Below are 15,953 nucleotides of genomic sequence, written 5' to 3' on the forward strand. Positions count from 1 at the left end.
AAGTAATTTAGTGACTATTTAAATGCAACTACTGAAATGGTAGTCTTTGAGTCGAGCATGTTTCAGTTACATACATGGCCCGATGGTCAAGGGGTATGATACTCGCTTTGGGTGGGAGTGGTCCCGGGTTCAAATCCCGGACAGCTCCGAGTTTTGGCAGAAGTAATTTAGAGACTATTTAAATGCAACTATTGACAGGGTAGTCCTATGAGTCGAGCATGATTCAGTTTCATACATGGTCCGTTGGTCTAGGGGTATGATAATCGCTTTAAGTGCGAGTGGTCCCGGGTTCAAATCCCGGACGGACCCGATTTTTGCAGAAGGAATTTAGTGACTATTTAAATACAACTAGTTAAATTATAGGCCTATGAGTTAAGCATGTTTCAGTGTCATACAGTCCCTTTGGTCTAAGGGTATGATACTCGCTTTGGGTGCGAGTGGTCCCGGGTTCAAATCCCGGACGAACCCGAGTTTTACAGAAGTAATTTAGTGACTATTTAAATGCAACTAGTTAAATTGTACCCTACGAGTTGAGCATGTTATAGTTTCATACTTGGTCCGTTGGTCTAGGGGTATGATACTCGCTTCGGGTGTAAGTGGTCCCGGGTTCAAATGCCGGACGGACCCTAGTCTTTGTAGAAGGAATTTAGTGACTATTTAATCGCAACTATTGACAGGGTAGTCCTACGAGTTGAGCATGTTTCAGTTACATACATGGCCCGATGGTCTATGGGTATGATACTCGCTTTGGGTGCGAGTGGTCCTGGGTTCAAATCCCGGACGGACCCGAGTTTTGCAGAAGTAATTTAGTGACTATTTAAATGCAACTACTGAAATGGTAGTCTTTGAGTCGAGCATGTTTCAGTTACATACATGGCCCGATGGTCAAGGGGTATGATACTCGCTTTGGGTGGGAGTGGTCCCGGGTTCAAATCCCGGACAGCTCCGAGTTTTGGCAGAAGTAATTTAGAGACTATTTAAATGCAACTATTGACAGGGTAGTCCTATGAGTCGAGCATGATTCAGTTTCATACATGGTCCGTTGGTCTAGGGGTATGATAATCGCTTTAAGTGCGAGTGGTCCCGGGTTCAAATCCCGGACGGACCCGATTTTTGCAGAAGGAATTTAGTGACTATTTAAATACAACTAGTTAAATTATAGGCCTATGAGTTAAGCATGTTTCAGTGTCATACAGTCCCTTTGGTCTAAGGGTATGATACTCGCTTTGGGTGCGAGTGGTCCCGGGTTCAAATCCCGGACGAACCCGAGTTTTACAGAAGTAATTTAGTGACTATTTAAATGCAACTAGTTAAATTGTACCCTACGAGTTGAGCATGTTATAGTTTCATACTTGGTCCGTTGGTCTAGGGGTATGATACTCGCTTCGGGTGTAAGTGGTCCCGGGTTCAAATCCCGGACAGCCCCGAGTTTTTGCAGAAGTAAATTAGAGACTATTTAAATGCAACTATTGACAGGGTAGTCCTATGAGTTGAGCATGTTTCAGTTACATACATGGTGCGTTGGTCTAGGGGTATGATACTCGCTTCGGGTGTGAGTGGTCCCGGGTTCAAATCCCGGACAGCCCCGAGTTTTTGCAGAAGTAATTTAGAGACTATTTAAATGCAACTATTGACAGGGTAGTCCTATGAGTTGAGCATGATTCAGTTACATACATGGTCCGTTGGTCTAGGGGTATGATAATCGCTTTAAGTGCGAGTGGTCCCGGGTTCAAATCCCGGACGGACCCGATTTTTGCAGAAGGAATTTAGTGACTATTTAATTGCAACTATTGACAGGGTAGTCCTATGAGTTGAGCATGATTCAGTTACATACATGGTCCGTTGGTCTAGGGGTATGATACTCGCTTTGGGAGCGAGTGGTCCCGGGATCAAATCCCGGACGGACCCGAGTTTTGCAGAAGTAATTTAGCGACTATTTAAATACAACTAGTTAAATTATAGGCCTATGAGTTAAGCATGTTTCAGTGTCATACAGTCCCGTTGGTCTAGGGGTATGATAGTCGCTTTGGGTACAAGTGGTCCCGGGTTCAAATCCCGGACGGACCCGAGTTTTGCAGAAGTAATTTAGTGACAATTTAAATGCAACTAGTTAAATTGTACCCTACGAGTTGAGCATGTTTCAGTTACATACATGGCCCGATGGTCTAGGGGTATGATACTCGCTTTGGGTGCCAGTGGTCCCGGGTTCAAATGCCGGACGGACCCTAGTCTTTGTAGAAGGAATTTAGTGACTATTTAATCGCAACTATTGACAGGGTAGTCCTACGAGTTGAGCATGTTTCAGTTACATACATGGCCCGATGGTCTAGGGGTATGATACTCGCTTTGGGTGCGAGTGGTCCTGGGTTCAAATCCCGGACGGACCCGAGTTTTACAGAAGTAATTTAGTGACTATTTAAATGCAACTACTGAAATGGTAGTCTTTGAGTCGAGCATGTTTCAGTTACATACATGGCCCGATGGTCAAGGGGTATGATACTCGCTTTGGGTGGGAGTGGTCCCGGGTTCAAATCCCGGACAGCTCCGAGTTTTGGCAGAAGTAATTTAGAGACTATTTAAATGCAACTATTGACAGGGTAGTCCTATGAGTCGAGCATGATTCAGTTTCATACATGGTCCGTTGGTCTAGGGGTATGATAATCGCTTTAAGTGCGAGTGGTCCCGGGTTCAAATCCCGGACGGACCCGATTTTTGCAGAAGGAATTTAGTGACTATTTAAATACAACTAGTTAAATTATAGGCTTATGAGTTAAGCATGTTTCAGTGTCATACAGTCCCTTTGGTCTAAGGGTATGATACTCGCTTTGGGTGCGAGTGGTCCCGGGTTCAAATCCCGGACGAACCCGAGTTTTACAGAAGTAATTTAGTGACTATTTAAATGCAACTAGTTAAATTGTACCCTACGAGTTGAGCATGTTATAGTTTCATACTTGGTCCGTTGGTCTAGGGGTATGATACTCGCTTCGGGTGTAAGTGGTCCCGGGTTCAAATGCCGGACGGACCCTAGTCTTTGTAGAAGGAATTTAGTGACTATTTAATCGCAACTATTGACAGGGTAGTCCTACGAGTTGAGCATGTTTCAGTTACATACATGGCCCGATGGTCTAGGGGTATGATACTCGCTTTGGGTGCGAGTGGTCCTGGGTTCAAATCCCGGACGGACCCGAGTTTTGCAGAAGTAATTTAGTGACTATTTAAATGCAACTACTGAAATGGTAGTCTTTGAGTCGAGCATGTTTCAGTTACATACATGGCCCGATGGTCAAGGGGTATGATACTCGCTTTGGGTGGGAGTGGTCCCGGGTTCAAATCCCGGACAGCTCCGAGTTTTGGCAGAAGTAATTTAGAGACTATTTAAATGCAACTATTGACAGGGTAGTCCTATGAGTCGAGCATGATTCAGTTTCATACATGGTCCGTTGGTCTAGGGGTATGATAATCGCTTTAAGTGCGAGTGGTCCCGGGTTCAAATCCCGGACGGACCCGATTTTTGCAGAAGGAATTTAGTGACTATTTAAATACAACTAGTTAAATTATAGGCCTATGAGTTAAGCATGTTTCAGTGTCATACAGTCCCTTTGGTCTAAGGGTATGATACTCGCTTTGGGTGCGAGTGGTCCCGGGTTCAAATCCCGGACGAACCCGAGTTTTACAGAAGTAATTTAGTGACTATTTAAATGCAACTAGTTAAATTGTACCCTACGAGTTGAGCATGTTATAGTTTCATACTTGGTCCGTTGGTCTAGGGGTATGATACTCGCTTCGGGTGTAAGTGGTCCCGGGTTCAAATCCCGGACAGCCCCGAGTTTTTGCAGAAGTAAATTAGAGACTATTTAAATGCAACTATTGACAGGGTAGTCCTATGAGTTGAGCATGTTTCAGTTACATACATGGTGCGTTGGTCTAGGGGTATGATACTCGCTTCGGGTGTGAGTGGTCCCGGGTTCAAATCCCGGACAGCCCCGAGTTTTTGCAGAAGTAATTTAGAGACTATTTAAATGCAACTATTGACAGGGTAGTCCTATGAGTTGAGCATGATTCAGTTACATACATGGTCCGTTGGTCTAGGGGTATGATAATCGCTTTAAGTGCGAGTGGTCCCGGGTTCAAATCCCGGACGGACCCGATTTTTGCAGAAGGAATTTAGTGACTATTTAATTGCAACTATTGACAGGGTAGTCCTATGAGTTGAGCATGATTCAGTTACATACATGGTCCGTTGGTCTAGGGGTATGATACTCGCTTTGGGAGCGAGTGGTCCCGGGATCAAATCCCGGACGGACCCGAGTTTTGCAGAAGTAATTTAGCGACTATTTAAATACAACTAGTTAAATTATAGAACTATGAGTTAAGCATGTTTCAGTGTCATACAGTCCCGTTGGTCTAGGGGTATGATAGTCGCTTTGGGTACAAGTGGTCCCGGGTTCAAATCCCGGACGGACCCGAGTTTTGCAGAAGTAATTTAGTGACAATTTAAATGCAACTAGTTAAATTCTACCCTACGAGTTGAGCATGTTTCAGTTACATACATGGCCCGATGGTCTAGGGGTATGATACTCGCTTTGGGTGCCAGTGGTCCCGGGTTCAAATGCCGGACGGACCCTAGTCTTTGTAGAAGGAATTTAGTGACTATTTAATCGCAACTACTGACAGGGTAGTCCTACGAGTTGAGCATGTTTCAGTTACATACATGGCCCGATGGTCTAGGGGTATGATACTCGCTCTGGGTGCGAGTGGTCCTGGGTTCAAATCCCGGACGGACCCGAGTTTTACAGAAGTAATTTAGTGACTATTTAAATGCAACTACTGAAATGGTAGTCTTTGAGTCGAGCATGTTTCAGTTACATACATGGCCCGATGGTCAAGGGGTATGATACTCGCTTTGGGTGGGAGTGGTCCCGGGTTCAAATCCCGGACAGCTCCGAGTTTTGGCAGAAGTAATTTAGAGACTATTTAAATGCAACTATTGACAGGGTAGTCCTATGAGTCGAGCATGATTCAGTTTTATACATGGTCCGTTGGTCTAGGGGTATGATAATCGCTTTAAGTGCGAGTGGTCCCGGGTTCAAATCCCGGACGGACCCGATTTTTGCAGAAGGAATTTAGTGACTATTTAAATACAACTAGTTAAATTATAGGCCTATGAGTTAAGCATGTTTCAGTGTCATACAGTCCCTTTGGTCTAAGGGTATGATACTCGCTTTGGGTGCGAGTGGTCCCGGGTTCAAATCCCGGACGAACCCGAGTTTTACAGAAGTAATTTAGTGACTATTTAAATGCAACTAGTTAAATTGTACCCTACGAGTTGAGAATGTTATAGTTTGATACTTGGTCCGTTGGTCTAGGGGTATGATACTCGCTTCGGGTGTAAGTGGTCCCGGGTTCAAATCCCGGACAGCCCCGAGTTTTTGCAGAAGTAAATTAGAGACTATTTAAATGCAACTATTGACAGGGTAGTCCTATGAGTTGAGCATGTTTCAGTTACATACATGGTGCGATGGTCTAGGGGTATGATACTCGCTTCGGGTGTGAGTGGTCCCGGGTTCAAATCCCGGACAGCCCCGAGTTTTTGCAGAAGTAATTTAGAGACTATTTAAATGCAACTATTGACAGGGTAGTCCTATGAGTTGAGCATGATTCAGTTACATACATGGTCCGTTGGTCTAGGGGTATGATAATCGCTTTAAGTGCGAGTGGTCCCGGGTTCAAATCCCGGACGGACCCGATTTTTGCAGAAGGAATTTAGTGACTATTTAATTGCAACTATTGACAGGGTAGTCCTATGAGTTGAGCATGATTCAGTTACATACATGGTCCGTTGGTCTAGGGGTATGATACTCGCTTTGGGAGCGAGTGGTCCCGGGATCAAATCCTGGACGGACCCGAGTTTTGCAGAAGTAATTTAGCGACTATTTAAATACAACTAGTTAAATTATAGGCCTATGAGTTAAGCATGTTTCAGTGTCATACAGTCCCGTTGGTCTAGGGGTATGATAGTCGCTTTGGGTACAAGTGGTCCCGGGTTCAAATCCCGGACGGACCCGAGTTTTGCAGAAGTAATTTAGTGACAATTTAAATGCAACTAGTTAAATTGTACCCTACGAGTTGAGCATGTTTCAGTTACATACATGGCCCGATGGTCTAGGGGTATGATACTCGCTTTGGGTGCCAGTGGTCCCGGGTTCAAATGCCGGACGGACCCTAGTCTTTGTAGAAGGAATTTAGTGACTATTTAATTGCAACTATTGACAGGGTAGTCCTACGAGTTGAGCATGTTTCAGTTTCATACATGGTCCGTTGGTCTAGGGGTATGATACTCGCTTTGGGTGCGAGTGGTCCCGGGATCAAATCCCGGACGGACCCGAGTTTTGCAGAAGTAATTTAGCGACTATTTAAATACAACTAGTTAAATTATAGGCCTATGAGTTAAGCATGCTTCAGTGTCATACAGTCCCGTTGGTCTAGGGGTATGATAGTCGCTTTGGGTGCGAGTGGTCCCTGGTTCAAATCCCGGACGGACCCGAGTTTTGCAGAAGTAATTTAGTGACTATTTAAAAGCAACTAGTTAAATTGTACCCTACGAGTTGAGCATGTTTCAGTTTCATACATGGCCCGATGGTCTAGGGGTATGATACTCGCTTTGGGTGCGAGTGGCCCCGGGTTCAAATCCCGGACGGACCCGAGTTTTGCAGAAGTAATTTAGTGACTATTTAAAAGCAACTAGTTAAATTGTACCCTACGAGTTGAGCATGTTTCAGTTTCATACATGGCCCGATGGTCTAGGGGTATGATACTCGCTTTGGGTGCGAGTGGTCCCGGGTTCAAATCCCGGACGGACCCGAGTTTTGCAGAAGTAATTAAGCGACTATTTAAATGCAACTAGTTAAATTATAGGCCTATGAGTTAAGCATGTTTCAGTGTCATACAGTCCCGTTTGTCTAGGGGTATGATACTCGCTTTGGGTGCGAGTAGTCCTGGGTTCATATCCCGGACGGACCCTAGTCTTTGTAGAAGGAATTTAGTGACTATTTAATCGCAACTATTGACAGGGTAGTCCTACGAGTTGAGCATGTTTCAGTTACATACATGGGCCGTTGGTCTAGGGGTATGATACTCGCTTTGGGTGCGAGTGGTCCCGGGTTCAAATCCCGGACGGACCCGATTTTTGCAGAAGGAATTTAGTGACTACTTAAACACAAATAGTTAAATTGTACCCTACGAGTTGAGCACGTTATGGTTTCATACCTGGTCCGTTGGTCTAGGGGTATGACCCTCGCTTCGGGTGTGAGTGGTCCCGGGTTCAAATCCCGGACGGACCCTAGTCTTTGTAGAAGGAATTTAGTGACTATTTAATCGCAACTATTGACAGGGTATTCCTACGAGTTGAGCATGTTTCAGTTTCATACATGGTCCGTTGGTCTAGGGGTATGATACTCGCTTTGGGAGCGAGTGGTCCCGGGATCAAATCCCGGACGGACCCGAGTTTTGCAGAAGTAATTTAGCGACTATTTAAATGCAACTAGTTAAATTGTACCCTACGAGTTGAGCATGTTTCAGTTACATACATGGCCCGATGGTCTAGGGGTATGATACTCGCTTTGGGTGCGAGTGGTCCCGGGTTCAAATGCCGGACGGACCCTAGTCTTTGTAGAAGGAATTTTGTGACTATTTAATCGCAACCATTGACTGGGTAGTCCTACGAGTTGAGCATGTTTCAGTTTCATACATGGTCCGTTGGTCTAGGGGTATGATACTCGCTTTGGGAGCGAGTGGTCCCGGGATCAAATCCCGGACGGACCCGAGTTTTGCAGAAGTAATTTAGCGACTATTTAAATACAACTAGTTAAATTATAGGCCTATGAGTTAAGCATGTTTCAGTGTCATACAGTCCCGTTGGTCTAGGGGTATGATAGTCGCTTTGGGTGCGAGTGGTCCCTGGTTCAAATCCCGGACGGACCCGAGTTTTGCAGAAGTAATTTAGCGACTATTTAAATACAACTAGTTAAATTATAGGCCTATGAGTTAAGCATGTTTCAGTGTCATACAGTCCCGTTGGTCTAGGGGTATGATATTCGCTTTGTGTGTGAGTGGTCCCGGGTTCAAATCCCGGACGGACCCGAGTTTTGCAGAAGAAATTTAGCGACTATTTGAATACAACTAGTTAAATTATAGGCCTATGAGTTAAGCATGTTTCAGTGTCATACAGTCCCGTTGGTCTAGGGGTATGATACTCGCTTTGGGTGCGAGTGGTCCCGGGTTCATATCCCGGACGGACCCGAGTTTTGCAGAAGTAATTTAGTGACTATTTACTCGCAACTATTGACAGGGTAGTCCTATGAGTCGAGCATGTTTCAGCTACATAGATGATCCATTATCGAGGGGTATGAGACTCGCTTTAAGTGAGAGTGGTCCCGGGTTCAAATCCCGGACGGACCCGATTTTTGCAGAAGGAATTCAGTGACTATTTAATTGCAACTATTAACAGGGTAGTCCTATGAGTTGAGCATGATTCAGTTACATACATGGTCCGTTGGTCTAGGGGTATGATACTCGCTTTGGGAGCGAGTGGTCCCGGGATCAAATCCTGGACGGACCCGAGTTTTGCAGAAGTAATTTAGCGACTATTTAAATACAACTAGTTAAATTATAGGCCTATGAGTTAAGCATGTTTCAGTGTCATACAGTCCCGTTGGTCTAGGGGTATGATAGTCGCTTTGGGTACAAGTGGTCCCGGGTTCAAATCCCGGACGGACCCGAGTTTTGCAGAAGTAATTTAGTGACAATTTAAATGCAACTAGTTAAATTGTACCCTACGAGTTGAGCATGTTTCAGTTACATACATGGCCCGATGGTCTAGGGGTATGATACTCGCTTTGGGTGCCAGTGGTCCCGGGTTCAAATGCCGGACGGACCCTAGTCTTTGTAGAAGGAATTTAGTGACTATTTAATTGCAACTATTGACAGGGTACTCCTACGAGTTGAGCATGTTTCAGTTTCATACATGGTCCGTTGGTCTAGGGGTATGATACTCGCTTTGGGTGCGAGTGGTCCCGGGATCAAATCCCGGACGGACCCGAGTTTTGCAGAAGTAATTTAGCGACTATTTAAATACAACTAGTTAAATTATAGGCCTATGAGTTAAGCATGCTTCAGTGTCATACAGTCCCGTTGGTCTAGGGGTATGATAGTCGCTTTGGGTGCGAGTGGTCCCTGGTTCAAATCCCGGACGGACCCGAGTTTTGCAGAAGTAATTTAGTGACTATTTAAAAGCAACTAGTTAAATTGTACCCTACGAGTTGAGCATGTTTCAGTTTCATACATGGCCCGATGGTCTAGGGGTATGATACTCGCTTTGGGTGCGAGTGGCCCCGGGTTCAAATCCCGGACGGACCCGAGTTTTGCAGAAGTAATTTAGTGACTATTTAAAAGCAACTAGTTAAATTGTACCCTACGAGTTGAGCATGTTTCAGTTTCATACATGGCCCGATGGTCTAGGGGTATGATACTCGCTTTGGGTGCGAGTGGTCCCGGGTTCAAATCCCGGACGGACCCGAGTTTTGCAGAAGTAATTAAGCGACTATTTAAATGCAACTAGTTAAATTATAGGCCTATGAGTTAAGCATGTTTCAGTGTCATACAGTCCCGTTTGTCTAGGGGTATGATACTCGCTTTGGGTGCGAGTAGTCCTGGGTTCATATCCCGGACGGACCCTAGTCTTTGTAGAAGGAATTTAGTGACTATTTAATCGCAACTATTGACAGGGTAGTCCTACGAGTTGAGCATGTTTCAGTTACATACATGGGCCGTTGGTCTAGGGGTATGATACTCGCTTTGGGTGCGAGTGGTCCCGGGTTCAAATCCCGGACGGACCCGATTTTTGCAGAAGGAATTTAGTGACTACTTAAACACAAATAGTTAAATTGTACCCTACGAGTTGAGCACGTTATGGTTTCATACCTGGTCCGTTGGTCTAGGGGTATGACCCTCGCTTCGGGTGTGAGTGGTCCCGGGTTCAAATCCCGGACGGACCCTAGTCTTTGTAGAAGGAATTTAGTGACTATTTAATCGCAACTATTGACAGGGTATTCCTACGAGTTGAGCATGTTTCAGTTTCATACATGGTCCGTTGGTCTAGGGGTATGATACTCGCTTTGGGAGCGAGTGGTCCCGGGATCAAATCCCGGACGGACCCGAGTTTTGCAGAAGTAATTTAGCGACTATTTAAATGCAACTAGTTAAATTGTACCCTACGAGTTGAGCATGTTTCAGTTACATACATGGCCCGATGGTCTAGGGGTATGATACTCGCTTTGGGTGCGAGTGGTCCCGGGTTCAAATGCCGGACGGACCCTAGTCTTTGTAGAAGGAATTTTGTGACTATTTAATCGCAACCATTGACTGGGTAGTCCTACGAGTTGAGCATGTTTCAGTTTCATACATGGTCCGTTGGTCTAGGGGTATGATACTCGCTTTGGGAGCGAGTGGTCCCGGGATCAAATCCCGGACGGACCCGAGTTTTGCAGAAGTAATTTAGCGACTATTTAAATACAACTAGTTAAATTATAGGCCTATGAGTTAAGCATGTTTCAGTGTCATACAGTCCCGTTGGTCTAGGGGTATGATAGTCGCTTTGGGTGCGAGTGGTCCCTGGTTCAAATCCCGGACGGACCCGAGTTTTGCAGAAGTAATTTAGCGACTATTTAAATACAACTAGTTAAATTATAGGCCTATGAGTTAAGCATGTTTCAGTGTCATACAGTCCCGTTGGTCTAGGGGTATGATATTCGCTTTGTGTGTGAGTGGTCCCGGGTTCAAATCCCGGACGGACCCGAGTTTTGCAGAAGAAATTTAGCGACTATTTGAATACAACTAGTTAAATTATAGGCCTATGAGTTAAGCATGTTTCAGTGTCATACAGTCCCGTTGGTCTAGGGGTATGATACTCGCTTTGGGTGCGAGTGGTCCCGGGTTCATATCCCGGACGGACCCGAGTTTTGCAGAAGTAATTTAGTGACTATTTACTCGCAACTATTGACAGGGTAGTCCTATGAGTCGAGCATGTTTCAGCTACATAGATGATCCATTATCGAGGGGTATGAGACTCGCTTTAAGTGAGAGTGGTCCCGGGTTCAAATCCCGGACGGACCCGATTTTTGCAGAAGGAATTCAGTGACTATTTAATTGCAACTATTAACAGGGTAGTCCTATGAGTTGAGCATGATTCCGTTACATACATGGTCCGTTGGTCTAGGGGTATGATACTCGCTTCGGGTGTGAGTGGTCCCGGGTTCAAATCCCGGACGGACCCAAGTTTTGCAGAAGTAATTTAGTGACTATTTAAATGCAACTAGTTAAATTGTAACCTACGAGTTGAGCATGTTTCAGTTTCATACATGGTCCGTTGGTCTAGTGGTATGATACTCGCTTCGGGTGTGAGTGGTCCCGGGTTCAAATCTAGGACGGACCCTAGTCTTTGTAGAAGTAAATTAGTGACTATTTAATCGCAACTATTGACATGGTAGTCTTTGAGTCGAGCATGTTTCAGTTACATACATGGCCCGATGGTCTAGGGGTATGATACTCGCTTTGGGTGCTAGTTGTCCCGGGTTCAAATCCCGGACGGACCCGAGTTTTGCAGAAGTAATTTAGTGACTATTTAAGTGCAACTAGTTAAATTGTACCCTACGAGTTGAGCATGTTTCAGTTACATACATGGCGCGATGGTCAGGGGGTATGATACTCGCTTTGGGTGGGAGTGGTCCCGGGTTCAAATCCCGGACGGACCAGAGTTTTGCAGAAGTAATTTAGCGACTATTTAAATACAACTAGTTAAATTATAGGCCTATGAGTTAAGCATGTTTCAGTGTCATACACTCCCGTTGGTCTAGGGGTATGATACTCGCTTTGGGTGCGAGTGGTCCCGGTTTCAAATCCTGGACGGACCCGATTTTTGCAGAAGGAATTTAGTGACTATTTAATTGCAATTATTGACAGGGTAGTCCTATGAGTTGAGCATGATTCAGTTACATACATGGTCCGTTGGTCTAGGGGTATGATTCTCGCTTCGGGTGTGAGTGGTCCCGGGTTCAAATCCCGGACGGACCCTAGTCTTTGTAGAAGGAATTTAGTGACTAATTAATCGCAAGTATTGACAGGGTAGTCCTACGAGTTGAGCATGTTTCAGTTTCATACATGGTCCGTTGGTCTAGGTGTATGATACTCGCTTTGGGTGCGAGTGGTCCCGGGTCCAAATCCCGGACGGACCCGATTTTTGCAGAAGAAATTTAGTGACTATTTAAATGCAACTACTGAAATGGTAGTCTTTGAGTCGAGCATGTTTCAGTTACATACATGGCCCGATGGTCTAGGGGTATGATACTCGCTTTGGGTGCGAGTGGTCCTGGGTTCAAATCCCGGACGGACCCGAGTTTTACAGAAGTAATTTAGTGACTATTTAAATGCAACTACTGAAATGGTAGTCTTTGAGTCGAGCATGTTTCAGTTACATACATGGCCCGATGGTCAAGGGGTATGATACTCGCTTTGGGTGGGAGTGGTCCCGGGTTCAAATCCCGGACAGCCCCGAGTTTTTGCAGAAGTAATTTAGAGACTATTTAAATGCAACTATTGACAGGGTAGTCCTATGAGTCGAGCATGATTCAGCTTCATACATGGTCCGTTGGTCTAGGGGTATGATAATCGCTTTAAGTGCGAGTGGTCCCGGGTTCAAATCCCGGACGGACCCGATTTTTGCAGAAGGAATTTAGTGACTATTTAATTGCAACTATTGACAGGGTAGTCCTATGAGTTGAGCATGATTCAGTTACATACATGGTCCGTTGGTCTAGGGGTATGATAATCGCTTCGGGTGTGAGTGGTCACGGGTTCAAATCCCGGACGGACCCGAGTTTTTGCAGAAGTAATTGACTTTTTAAACACAAATAGTAAAATTGTAGGCCTATGAGTTTAGCATGTATCAGTGTCATACAGTCCCGTTGGTCTAGGGGTATGATACTCGCTTTGGGTGCGAGTGGTCCTGGGTTCATATCCCGGACGGACCCGAGTTTTGCAGAAGTAATTTAGTGACTATTTAAATGCAACTATTGACAGGGTAGTCCTATGAGTTGAGCATGATTCAGTTACATACATGGTCCGTTGGTCTAGGGGTATGATACTCGCTTTGTGTGTGAGTGGTCCCGGGTTCAAATCCCGGACGGACCCGATTTTTGCAGAAGAAATTTAGTGACTATTTAAATGCAACTAGTTAAATTGTACCCTACGAGTTGAGCATGTTTCAGTTACATACATGGCGCGATGGTCAAGGGGTATGATACTCGCTTTGGGTGGGAGTGGTCCCGGGTTCAAATCCCGGACGGACCAGAGTTTTGCAGAAGTAATTTAGCGACTATTTAAATACAACTAGTTAAATTATAGGCCTATGAGTTAAGCATGTTTCAGTATCATAGAGTCCCGTTGGTCTAGGGGTATGATACTCTCTTTGGGTGCGAGTAGTCCTGGGTTCATATCCCGGACGGACTCGAGTTTTGCAGAAGTAATTTAGTGACTATTTAATCGCAACTATTGACAGGGTAGTCCTATGAGTTGAGCATGTTTCAGTTACATACATGGTCCGTTGGTCTAGGGGTATGATATTCGCTTCGGGTGTGAGTGGTCCCGGGTTCAAATCCCGGACGGACCCGAGTTTTTGCAGAAGTAATTTAGCGACTATTTAAATACAACTAGTTAAATTATAGGCCTATGAGTTAAGCATGTTTCAGTGTCATACAGTCCCGTTGGTCGAGGGGTATGATACTCGCTTTGGGTGCGAGTGGTCCCGGTTTCAAATCCTGGACGGACCCGAGTTTTGCAGAAGGAATTTAGTGACTATTTAATTGCAATTATTGACAGGGTAGTCCTATGAGTTGAGCATGATTCAGTTACATACATGGTCCGTTGGTCTAGGGGTATGATTCTCGCTTCGGGTGTGAGTGGTCCCGGGTTCAAATCCCGGACGGACCCTAGTCTTTGTAGAAGGAATTTAGTGACTAATTAATCGCAAGTATTGACAGGGTAGTCCTACGAGTTGAGCATGTTTCAGTTTCATACATGGTCCGTTGGTCTAGGGGTATGATACTCGCTTTGGGTGCGAGTGGTCCTGGGTTCAAATCCCGGACGGACCCGATTTTTGCAGAAGAAATTTAGTGACTATTTAAATGCAACTACTGAAATGGTAGTCTTTGAGTCGAGCATGTTTCAGTTACATACATGGCCCGATGGTCTAGGGGTATGATACTCGCTTTGGGTGCGAGTGGTCCTGGGTTCAAATCCCGGACGGACCCGAGTTTTACAGAAGTAATTTAGTGACTATTTAAATGCAACTACTGAAATGGTAGTCTTTGAGTCGAGCATGTTTCAGTTACATACATGGCCCGATGGTCTAGGGGTATGATACTCGCTTTGGGTGCGAGTGGTCCCGGGTTCAAATCCCGGACAGCCCCGAGTTTTTGCAGAAGTAATTTAGAGACTATTTAAATGCAACTATTGACAGGGTAGTCCTATGAGTTGAGCATGATTCAGTTACATACATGGTCCGTTGGTCTAGGGGTATGATAATCGCTTTAAGTGCGAGTGGTCCCGGGTTCAAATCCCGGACGGACCCGATTTTTACAGAAGGAATTTAGTGACTATTTAATTGCAACTATTGACAGGGTAGTCCTATGAGTTGAGCATGATTCAGTTACATACATGGTCCGTTGGTCTAGGGGTATGATAATCGCTTCGGGTGTGAGTGGTCACGGGTTCAAATCCCGGACGGACCCGAGTTTTTGCAGAAGTAATTGACTTTTTAAACACAAATAGTAAAATTGTAGGCCTATGAGTTTAGCATGTATCAGTGTCATACAGTCCCGTTGGTCTAGGGGTATGATACTCGCTTTGGGTGCGAGTGGTCCTGGGTTCATATCCCGGACGGACCCGAGTTTTGCAGAAGTAATTTAGTGACTATTTAAATGCAACTATTGACAGGGTAGTCCTATGAGTTGAGCATGATTCAGTTACATACATGGTCCGTTGGTCTAGGGTTATGATACTCGCTTTGTGTGTGAGTGGTCCCGGGTTCAAATCCCGGACGGACCCGATTTTTGCAGAAGAAATTTAGTGACTATTTAAATGCAACTAGTTAAATTGTACCCTACGAGTTGAGCATGTTTCTGTTACATACATGGCACGATGGTCAAGGGGTATGATACTCGCTTTGGGTGGGAGTGGTCCCGGGTTCAAATCCCGGACGGACCAGAGTTTTGCAGAAGTAATTTAGCGACTATTTAAATACAACTAGTTAAATTATAGGCCTATGAGTTAAGCATGTTTCAGTGTCATACAGTCCCGTTGGTCTAGGGGTATGATACTCGCTTTGGGTGCGAGTAGTCCTGGGTTCATATCCCGGACGGACTCGAGTTTTGCAGAAGTAATTTAGTGACTATTTAAATGCAACTACTGAAATGGTAGTCTTTGAGTCGAGCATGTTTCAGTTACATACATGGCCCGATGGTCTAGGGGTATGATACTCGCTTTGGGTGCGAGTGGTCCCGGGTTCAAATCCCGGACAGCCCCGAGTTTTTGCAGAAGTAATTTAGAGACTATTTAAATGCAACTATTGACAGGGTAGTCCTATGAGTTGAGCATGATTCAGTTACATACATGGTCCGTTGGTCTAGGGGTATGATAATCGCTTTAAGTGCGAGTGGTCCCGGGTTCAAATCCCGGACGGACCCGATTTTTGCAGAAGGAATTTAGTGACTATTTAATTGCAACTATTGACAGGGTAGTCCTATGAGTTGAGCATGATTCAGTTACATACATGGTCCGTTGGTCTAGGGGTATGATAATCGCTTCGGGTGTGAGTGGTCACGGGTTCAAATCCCGGACGGACC

At 45.1% G+C, this 15,953-nt stretch overlaps 18 non-coding genes across 18 annotated transcripts; all 18 read left to right on the forward strand.

Annotated features, from left to right (window-relative positions):
- Positions 1 to 1,836: 1,836 nt before the first annotated feature.
- Positions 1,837 to 1,908, forward strand: TRNAP-UGG (transfer RNA proline (anticodon UGG)). The gene has a single exon. It is a non-coding gene; the product is annotated as a tRNA-Pro (tRNA).
- Positions 1,909 to 4,234: 2,326 nt separating this feature from the next.
- TRNAP-UGG (transfer RNA proline (anticodon UGG)) lies at positions 4,235 to 4,306 on the forward strand. The gene has a single exon. It is a non-coding gene; the product is annotated as a tRNA-Pro (tRNA).
- A 2,006-nt stretch (positions 4,307 to 6,312) lies between these two features.
- TRNAP-UGG (transfer RNA proline (anticodon UGG)) lies at positions 6,313 to 6,384 on the forward strand. Its single transcript has one exon. It is a non-coding gene; the product is annotated as a tRNA-Pro (tRNA).
- A 725-nt stretch (positions 6,385 to 7,109) lies between these two features.
- On the forward strand, positions 7,110 to 7,181 carry TRNAP-UGG (transfer RNA proline (anticodon UGG)). The gene has a single exon. It is a non-coding gene; the product is annotated as a tRNA-Pro (tRNA).
- An 87-nt stretch (positions 7,182 to 7,268) lies between these two features.
- On the forward strand, positions 7,269 to 7,340 carry TRNAP-CGG (transfer RNA proline (anticodon CGG)). Its single transcript has one exon. It is a non-coding gene; the product is annotated as a tRNA-Pro (tRNA).
- Positions 7,341 to 7,429: 89 nt separating this feature from the next.
- On the forward strand, positions 7,430 to 7,501 carry TRNAP-UGG (transfer RNA proline (anticodon UGG)). The gene has a single exon. It is a non-coding gene; the product is annotated as a tRNA-Pro (tRNA).
- A 248-nt stretch (positions 7,502 to 7,749) lies between these two features.
- Positions 7,750 to 7,821, forward strand: TRNAP-UGG (transfer RNA proline (anticodon UGG)). The gene has a single exon. It is a non-coding gene; the product is annotated as a tRNA-Pro (tRNA).
- Positions 7,822 to 9,024: 1,203 nt separating this feature from the next.
- TRNAP-UGG (transfer RNA proline (anticodon UGG)) lies at positions 9,025 to 9,096 on the forward strand. The gene has a single exon. It is a non-coding gene; the product is annotated as a tRNA-Pro (tRNA).
- Positions 9,097 to 9,821: 725 nt separating this feature from the next.
- TRNAP-UGG (transfer RNA proline (anticodon UGG)) lies at positions 9,822 to 9,893 on the forward strand. The gene has a single exon. It is a non-coding gene; the product is annotated as a tRNA-Pro (tRNA).
- An 87-nt stretch (positions 9,894 to 9,980) lies between these two features.
- On the forward strand, positions 9,981 to 10,052 carry TRNAP-CGG (transfer RNA proline (anticodon CGG)). Its single transcript has one exon. It is a non-coding gene; the product is annotated as a tRNA-Pro (tRNA).
- Positions 10,053 to 10,141: 89 nt separating this feature from the next.
- On the forward strand, positions 10,142 to 10,213 carry TRNAP-UGG (transfer RNA proline (anticodon UGG)). Its single transcript has one exon. It is a non-coding gene; the product is annotated as a tRNA-Pro (tRNA).
- A 248-nt stretch (positions 10,214 to 10,461) lies between these two features.
- TRNAP-UGG (transfer RNA proline (anticodon UGG)) lies at positions 10,462 to 10,533 on the forward strand. The gene has a single exon. It is a non-coding gene; the product is annotated as a tRNA-Pro (tRNA).
- A 724-nt stretch (positions 10,534 to 11,257) lies between these two features.
- TRNAP-CGG (transfer RNA proline (anticodon CGG)) lies at positions 11,258 to 11,329 on the forward strand. The gene has a single exon. It is a non-coding gene; the product is annotated as a tRNA-Pro (tRNA).
- Positions 11,330 to 12,054: 725 nt separating this feature from the next.
- TRNAP-CGG (transfer RNA proline (anticodon CGG)) lies at positions 12,055 to 12,126 on the forward strand. The gene has a single exon. It is a non-coding gene; the product is annotated as a tRNA-Pro (tRNA).
- Positions 12,127 to 13,170: 1,044 nt separating this feature from the next.
- On the forward strand, positions 13,171 to 13,242 carry TRNAT-UGU (transfer RNA threonine (anticodon UGU)). Its single transcript has one exon. It is a non-coding gene; the product is annotated as a tRNA-Thr (tRNA).
- Positions 13,243 to 13,648: 406 nt separating this feature from the next.
- On the forward strand, positions 13,649 to 13,720 carry TRNAP-CGG (transfer RNA proline (anticodon CGG)). Its single transcript has one exon. It is a non-coding gene; the product is annotated as a tRNA-Pro (tRNA).
- Positions 13,721 to 13,968: 248 nt separating this feature from the next.
- TRNAP-CGG (transfer RNA proline (anticodon CGG)) lies at positions 13,969 to 14,040 on the forward strand. Its single transcript has one exon. It is a non-coding gene; the product is annotated as a tRNA-Pro (tRNA).
- Positions 14,041 to 14,129: 89 nt separating this feature from the next.
- TRNAP-UGG (transfer RNA proline (anticodon UGG)) lies at positions 14,130 to 14,201 on the forward strand. Its single transcript has one exon. It is a non-coding gene; the product is annotated as a tRNA-Pro (tRNA).
- Positions 14,202 to 15,953: the final 1,752 nt, after the last annotated feature.

This window comes from Phalangium opilio, unplaced genomic scaffold, assembly GCF_054372755.1.
Source record: "Phalangium opilio isolate 3A_F unplaced genomic scaffold, DU_Popi_V2 ptg000060l_1, whole genome shotgun sequence".
In the NCBI taxonomy this organism is placed as follows: Eukaryota; Metazoa; Arthropoda; class Arachnida; order Opiliones; family Phalangiidae; genus Phalangium; species Phalangium opilio.